The sequence below is a fragment of the Castanea sativa genome, chromosome 9 (assembly GCF_040712315.1).
Source record: "Castanea sativa cultivar Marrone di Chiusa Pesio chromosome 9, ASM4071231v1".
NCBI classification, from domain to species: Eukaryota; Viridiplantae; Streptophyta; class Magnoliopsida; order Fagales; family Fagaceae; genus Castanea; species Castanea sativa.
The window spans coordinates 4,466,663-4,476,111 of NC_134021.1; positions in this window are offsets into that span (position 1 = coordinate 4,466,663).

Genomic DNA, 9,449 nt, shown 5'->3' on the forward strand with positions numbered 1-9,449 from the left:
AAATTTCTGTTGGTTGTTGACTTGGAGAGTTTGTTCTAGATTAGAAGAAGCAGTTAAGAGGCCCTTTTGGAAGGAGACATGTTACCCATAAGAGAAATTGTTGTGCCAATTGTAAATGTATGTATCAGCAATTCTGTGAAAATTTAATGAAAGTAGATTAAACATGCAACCCAAATGTACAATAACCATCAGGCTAGGGGCGGCACCACATTATCTTTAGGTGGTTCGAATGAATCCCGGACTTGGGGATTTTTTTTTTTTTTTACATATATATTTTTTATAATTTTTGTTATTAGCATCCTAAAATAAAAATTTGAACCTCCTAAAAGAAGCCAAACAACAAACCAATTCTACACCAACATTTATTTTGGAATTTTTAAACCAAAAAAAAAAAAAAACCTAACAACAAACCAATTTGATTTAGAATCCAAAAAAAAAAAAAAAAAAAATATTTAAATAGCAAGCCAAATAACAAAAATTAATAATTTATTGATCTTAAATCTTACAAAAAGACTTTCTAAAAAAAAAAAAAATCTTACAAAAAGACAATTAAGTGGGCAGTAAAGCGTAAACACTAAAAGACAATTAAGTTTGAGGTTGTGGAAATGAGGCATGAAACAATAGGGAATGAAAATATTTTGTTTTTTTAAATAATTGCATTGTTGTGTTAAATTCTTAAGTGAGTAATGCAAAAAGTACAAAAAAAATATTTCTTAATGAATTACAAAAACCAATAAGTTGTCAAAGTTATGTTGAATTGTTAAATGAAAGAATTGAAAATAGTAAAGACATAAACTAATAAATAATACATAAAAGTATTCTAAGTAATGATAATTAAAGTTCACTTAACAACAATAATTTATCTTAAACAACTAATTAATAACTTTATTATAGAAAGACACAATAGATGATTTATAATATTTAATCTTGGAATTGGATCTGGTGCAATTGCTAGGAACCAGGCATAAGGAGCTTCAATCGCTATTGGTAGTTCACCCGCTAGGGGAACGTCAAGAGGGGGACATGCCCTATGTCCACTGACTCTACTGTTAATACAGTATAGGAAGTCCTTGTTTTAGTGAGAGCTTCTAGAATGCCATTCATTTTGCAATAAGAAACTTTTTCACATAGAGGTTTCAGCCACTTAAGGCGAAAGTGCATCCAAAAATTGTATTGGATTGAGAAGAGTGCTCGGCCTACGCTACGATCGTTAGAACTCCCTCCAATCGGTTCAAAGCCGCAGATCAAGGTTGTTGTGCTTTCTCTTTGTCCAGAAAACTAAGTAGTTGACGAGGTCTCATTTCCTGACTACTAAAAGGCAACAAGCCTTGTTTGTTGCCAGTCTCGCATAGCGAAGAAGGGACTTGTCTCATTGAATTTGAGGGAAATTTACCTGGTAAAGAGGGTAGGTGGGTGGGGAAGGAAGTGCGAGATCCAGTCATTGAGAACAAGATATTGAAAGCTTCAAACAAGTAGTCCGCTAAGGTATCAAAATAGAGCTTCCAGAGGCAAGCCGAAGCGGATAATTTGAAGCATTTTGAGCTTCTTGCATAAAGAGTGTTAAACTTAAGGGAGAAATTCAAAACGAAAAGAATTCTATTAAGATGGCAAAGACTGGGCTTAGTCAAGTATTGGGGTTCTAAAATATGACTTAAGTAGACAACCACTGAGTGTGTAAACTACTTCCATTTAGATGGCCAATCAAATTAGAACATTGGGGTTAAGATGAGTGAGGAAAAGTATAAAAATATGGGTTTAATGTCATCTAAAGATGATGCCTCAATTTCTTTTATTTTATTATTATTTTTCAGAAGTGCCTCCATTACCTTTATCTTTAGCTCAAAGGTAACACTAAAAAGGAGAGTTCCTCCAATCTAAAAGTATAGATAAAAAAGAGGTAAAGCTTTGACATTAATATATATATATATATATATATATATATATATATATATATATATATATATATTTATGTAAATTTAGGAGATAGCAGACCATGAATGCATTCTCCATTATACAAGAAAAGTGGCTGCTAATGGGTGGCCAGATCTACTTGTCTCAGCAAGCATGTGCAATCAGTGGCGAGAAGCTTAATACAGGGGAAGAGTGTATAAAATAAAGGAAAAGTTTATAAGAAGAAAGCAAAGAAGTGATAAGGGGGATCATTATGGATTTAGGACTTAAAACTCTTCCACCACCCCCCCCCCCCCCTCTTTTTTGACTGGTAAGAACGCAGCAGATGGGTCTTGAACTCAAAGAGTCAAAACCTAACCCTCCACCTAAAATTTGTAAGAGCACAAGTTGCCAGTTGAGTTGACTAAAAGAAAAATCTAGCCCTTTAAGCTTTAATTGTATAATGTGTTAATGTATAAGTATTGTAGGATAAAAAAGAGAAGTTCAGATAAAGAAGAAACTTATGCACACATGTTGAAGCTTTCCTGCCAAAGGATATTTAACTAGTAATTTAATTCAATCCACTAGCTATCAAAAAACTAATAATCCCTAGAGCTAAATAGTTTTTGGACAGTCTGATAAAGAGCCTGATATTTAGAAAAACTCTAATAATTTAAAATTGATTATAGCAACTAAAATGAGTCATCTAGTTTTTCCAATTAGTAACAAGCACATATACCAATCACTTTTTTAGTTCCCATCTAACACAATATTAAATCTAGGAAAACTATTAACCATAAGCGCATAGCACAACCGTCCTCCAAAATAACAAACTGAAGAAGATTTTCAATGCAATATAGAATATTATTGTTCTTTCCTTAACTAATAATTGGTGAAATTCTTAAACTAATAAATAAATAAAAATAGGGTTTACATTGTTACGATTTCAAAATTTGATTTGAAACTATGAAACTATAATTTTTAGTTTGTAATTGTTCAAGACTTAGGATTCAATTTAAAGCTTTTAAAATTGTAAGGTCTAATTTCATTCAACTTTAAAATATAGTGTTTAATATGTAATCAACTTTTTAAATAATTATAATCCTAGAAAGAAAAATGTTGGTAACACTGCCGCACATTAAAAAAAAAAAACTGCACATGAATGTTAAGGGAATAGAATAGATACAATCAACCCGTTCTTCTTGGCTATTTCTCTTCCAAAATTTGAAGAGTAATTTAATTAGCAAATGATCCATATTTGATATTTTTAATTCCCGTGACTTTTTCTTTTTTGAAGTAGAAGCACATGTTTCCCATGATTAAAATTTTTATTTTTAATTTTAAGGGCTAAAGAGAATATAAAGTTCTTCCACCACCGGAGATATTTTAAGTTCTTTTATTTGGGAAAGTGGGAAGGAAGAAAAATTGGAAATTGTAGAGGAAGGAATTTGCTACCAGACAATTCTGATTTGTTAGGATGAACTTCAAAACTTACATGCCCATTCGCTACCTTTAAAATTTATAATTGAAGGGTATGAACAAATCCACAAAATTTAATAATAAAAAAAAACACACACACACTCCAATATTTTAGGTGTCTTCGTTGCATTCTTCAGCTTCCTCTTCAGTAATTGTCTCCAATACAGGAAAAATAGGAAGCTTATTGGGAGAAATGAGAAGAGCAGGTGCAACCTCAATCCAAAAACTCAAAAATTTGACACCCTTTGCCATTTTAGTAAGAGAATCCAAAAAATATTTCAATCACGCCAAGGAACAGAGAGTGGAGACCCTGGTTATGAAGATGACAACGATGATGAGGAAAAGGGAGTAGTTCTTTCTTTACTGAGAAGTGAGATAGAAGTGGAAGAGAACAAGATGGTTTCAGAAATCAGAACCTGCTTTTGGAGGCTTTCTTCAGATTCTTGTTTGCAATTGCAGTGAGACTGTGAGAGTGGGTTGAAAAGTAAAGTTAGCGGATGTCGTTTTATAAGCGTTAAAACGATAACGTGTTCTATTAAAATAATTATATAAAAAGTAGAAAACGTGGAAAATAATAAAAGGACGCGGTACAAAAAGAAAAAGGCTATCGAAATAAATAAGTAAAAAGCTAAAAAGTTGTACACTTGGGAAATGTGGAAAGACTCTGGAGCGTGGTGGAGCAGTGGAGGACACTAGGGAAAATATGGGCTGTAATTATTTGTTGACAAAAAACATATTGCTTTAAAAGGATTGAGATTGCTGATTCAATAGCTATAACCGTCGGGGTTGTTAGTTGGAAAAAATAATTTTTAATTTTAACTATTGAAGAAAAAAGTTAAAAAATGAAGATGGTAAAAAAAAAAAAAAAAAAAAAAAGTGTAAGTGGAGGGGTAATTACAGTAGGTTGGTATTGCACCCAGTTCTAATCTGCTTTAAAATTAACCGTGATTTGCCAAGGAACTTTTTCGTCTGATGGCACCGAACGGAAGGAAATGATGTGATGTTATACACACTTTAGATTGAAATTTCCTTTATTAATTTAAAAAATAATTTGTGATTTCGAGTTAGTTTAATTGGTAAAATTCATGATAGTTGAATAAGAAACATGAGTTTGAAACTTTAAATCTCATTCATTAAAAAAATCAATTATTATCTTAACCAAAAGACAAAGAGCAATCAGTACAGTTTATAGAGGATAATTTTACAATATTTGGCCTGACCTATTGAATCCTTTTGGTTTGTTCGAGATTACAGTTGCCATTGGCTGATGCTACCAACGAGTATGGTAGTTAAAAAACTTTAAATCATGTTAGGGTTGAACTTGACCAATTTCGGTAGGGGAAAAATCCACATAGAACCAAATTTATTGTGGTGGTTGTGGAGATGGAAAAGGCAAAGTCAAGTGAGCAAAAACAGTCACCAAGCTGCATCAATGGGTATTGAGTTGGTTCATGGTTGGTGTTGAATGATAGAGTTGAGATCATAACTTACCAGACTCAAATATGTGAGTGGGTCATCAAAGTAGGTTGATCATGGTTTATTGAACTCAAACATGTGAGTAAAGTTTTTAAAGTCGGGATCCTACTTCGGGTTGTTGGGGGTTGGACCAGATTGTAGAAGCAGGTTGTGGATCATAAAATCCTTTTTTTTTTACCAAAAAAAAAAATTAGTAGTGACTTTATATGTTGAATAATCACATAAATAATAAATTTAATCATAAAAATATTGCATCATTATAATGTAATATATATATATATATATATATATATATATATATATTAATAACCAAAACTCATAGAAAATCAAATTAGATTTTATTGAATTCTTAATTTTGTGTCACGTGTCTTATTTAATTTTTAATTTTTGTGCCAAGTGAAGTATTGAGTTTAAAAATTGAAAAGTCCAAATCTAATTAGATTTTAAATTGAATTTTAGTTGAAGTCCAATTTTCCGCCATGTATCCTCTAAATTTTTAATTTTTGTGACAAATAAATTATCGGATGCAAAAAATGAAGAGACTAAAACCAATTAAATTCTAAATTATATATATATATATATATATATATCTATATATATATATATATATATATATATATATATATATATATATATATATATATATAACCATTAGATATTTTAGAAAGGTATGGTTTAAAAAAAGTGTAAGTTAATACCACATATAATTTAAACATCTTCTCAAAAAAATGTATTGTTTGAATCGTATAATTGTGATTGTTTTTAATTGTATCTATGCATATGCACATAACTACACACTAGTTTTATACTTAAAAAAAAAAAAAATATATATATATATATATATATATATATATATATACACACACACACACACTTAATTTCTAATACAATTTATTGAAAAAGTTCAATAAATATTTAGTTAACAACCAAGTACCAAAGCTGCAATAAGACCAACCATACACCAATCAGCAATGGTGAGAAACATAGAATAAAATTACAAAGAGCAAAGGCATGCTCAAAAGAAGCAACCTATGCAATCGTAAAAGAAGCAAACATGATAAAATTATAAAACCAAAACACTAATTTTATGGAATGGAATTGAAAAATCATAAGGGAATGGAAAGAAATGGAATAGAATTAAATAACTTTGATTGAATGTTTTAAAATAAAGGAATGGAAATGAATGAAAATGAATGGAATATAATCTTGGTTGGGAGTAACATAGAGAGAATGGAATGAAATCATTTTATGACAATATTATTATTAAACTCCTATTTTAAAATAAAGAGTTGAATATATAGGGGTATTTTGGGAGTTTTAGTAAAAAATTCATTAAATCTAATTTCATTCTCTTATATTTCTTTCCATTCCCTCCATTAAAACTCCCAAATAAGAAAATGGAAGAATATTCTAAAATTATTCTTTTCATTCATTTCTATTCTTTTCTATTCCCTCCTCCCAAGCAAGACCCAAGCCAAAGCAAAAATACAAGAAAAATAATTCCCAATCATATAGCCCTAAGTTTAAGCAAAAACTAAGCGTAAATGTTCTTCATTTCTCCTAATAAACAACATTAACTCAAAAACACGTTGTTCACTAGTACGATTCAGTGATTCACCAAGCTTCAAATTTACGTCAACTGAAAAAAAAAAAAAAAGAAAAAAAAAGAAAAAAAAAAAAAGGCAAATAAGTCAGAATCTAGAATTTGATATTTGCTTACAATTTATTGAACAACGACGAGCTGTGAAGGTAACCTCCTTAGCCATGATGACTATGAACTTCAATGACATAGGCTTTGATTTGGGGATTAGGAGAGGAGGGAAAGAGAGGGATTACAAATATTGATATTTTCATTATGGTTTTTTTTTTAATTAAGGTTTTTTTTTTTTTTTTTTTTTTTTCATTTCACAAAGGTGTAGTTTTGACACTTTTAATCCTATGAGGGTCTATTGGGTCATTGTTTTTCGTGAGAGCTAACTAGATTACTTAGATTCTAAAGAAAATTTGGGTTTTGAAGTGATATCGTGTAAGATCGTTGGAGCATACAATCCAACATGATCCTGACTACCATCTTAAACTACAAACGATTCTAATCACTTCAGATAAGTGGGATCATAAAATAGTATGATTTAGACTATAATTTTGACAACCTTGTTTGTGAGTTTGTCACAAAGTTTATTTATCATTGTCAAACTCAAATCCAAGTCCTCTCCTTGTCTCTCTTGCGTATGTGCACATGTACATGTGATATGAATGCCATAAATGAGGATTGGAGAACATCCCATATGTGGGTGGTGGTTTAAACAAGTAAACAACCATATAGATTTTGATTGGTTTCAATGTGCAAAAATAATGGAAAAAAATTGGCTACAAGCTTGTTTTAAGTATTTTGTTTTAACCTATAATGTGGCAATTGAAGGGACTATTTATGTGTAAATAATACCAAATTATGTGATTTTTCTAAATAATACACTTGAATAATTTATAAATTGTCATGTAATGTGTTGAAAAAAATAAACTCATCTTTTTCCTCTTCTCTTCCCCATCTCGTTCCTTTTATCAAACATGGTGATGTGTAAGCCTTTGATTTCATTTTTCTCTCCCAATCTACAATAATTCAAACTAGAAGTTATATTGGTCTCTTAAGCGAGGAACTTTTATTTTTTTTTTTGGTGAATAGATTCAATAGAAATTTAATTAGTAAATGATCCCTATTTTCCATGATTACATAAAACTATTCCACTTGAGATATTCTAAGTTCTTTTATTAGGGAAACTGGCCCAGAAGAAAGAATAGACAATGATTTTAACTATAGAGGATGAGAGAAGACATTGGTACAAATACAATTCTGATAGTATAGGACCATTTCTTACCATTATAATTTATAACCCATAGATCAGCACTACACAAATCTACAGAATTTCTTAAATACAGGGAATAAAAATAAAAGGCACACTCAAAATTTTTATTAGTCTTCGTTGCATTCCTCAACCTCATCTTCAGTAATTGTCTCCAATACAGGAAAAATGGGAACTTTAGTCAGAGAAATGAGAAGGGCTGGTGCAACCTCAATCCAAGAACTCAAATTTCTGATCTCTTTTGCCATTGTAGTAAGAGAATTGCTTTGTCCTGCTAATAAGCCAAAGACCAAAAGTCCCAAAAATTTAAGAGACCCTGGTAATGAAGATGAACACGATGATAGTTCTTTCTTTGCTGGAGAAGTGAGATTTAAGGAAAGGATTAGATAGTTTGAGAACCTTTCTTTGGAGGTTTTATTGTTTGTTTGCAGTGAGACTGAGAGTGAGAGTGGGTTGAGACTTGAGAGTAAAGTTTGTGAAGCTATCCTTTTATATAAGCAAATGACAACGCGTCAAATGAAAGAAGGATGCGGTATCCAAAAGATAACAAAAGATTTGAAACTTACAAATAATATATATAATTTAAAGCTTTAAAAAAGTTTTTTACATGTGGGATATATGAAAGGAAAGTGAGGAGGACAGCAGTCAAAAAAATTGGGTTACAATGAATGTAGCAAATCTATATCGTAACTTTGAATTCACTTTTATAATTGTGAAAAATTATATCTTTATCATCAAATAATTTTGATCTACCCATCATAAAAATAAAATAAAAAAAAAGTAATTTTGATCGATTCTACAAGCAAAGAAGTAAGGACATTTATTCAAAAGTTTATCTCATATGATCATATCTTATTTGAGTAGTATAATTTATTATATAAAGAGATTTGACAATTATTGTGCATATGCAGTACCGCAGTAGTAGACAAATATAAGGTTTTATTTTTTAATTTATAAAAATGATAAGTTACACATGCACCGAAGGGTCTTGAACCTACCAACTGATTTTTTTTTTTTTTAAATAATAGTTCCTAGCATTTATTTACGGTAATCCAAACTAATGACACTTACCCCTCTTTCCCTTCATAATACTGAAAATTCTTAGTTTCTATGTCTCATACTACACCGAGTGTGGACCAAAGATTTCAGTTCAAATTCGGGGAAATCTTAAAAGACAAGATAGGAAGCAAAATAAAACTAAAAAAAATCTTTGTTAAAGAAATAAAAAATATATAATAGTGTGCTTGCTATACAAAATGTAGTATAAATGTAAATTGTAATTTACTTTTCACACCTAGAATAATTACTAAGTTACCCTTGCTGAGTTTTCTTTTTTATTCCTAGTAATTTTAAATATACCTTTAAAACCATTTTATGATTTCTTTATTATCAATAGTTTTCAATAGACTAAGTAATCATTCATTCATTGATATCTTATTTATTTTTAACAATATTCATTGCTAAAAATTTAGAGTTTACAGCTAAAATCCAGTGTTTGAAATTGTGAAAGTTAAGAGATTGAGAGAAAAAGATTAGGACAAAGTTTGGCTCTAAACATGCTCTAATAAAGTAACATGTGTCCTTATCATGTCCTTATTGAGGTGTACATTTTTAGACCCCTTAAAATACAAGTTGTTTAACCTAGTTATTTAGCCAAGTGATTACTTAGATAAATTATTCAGATCTAGGTTAACAAAAATAAATCATATCATATAAAGCTGTGCGGAAAAGTAAATAACACACGAT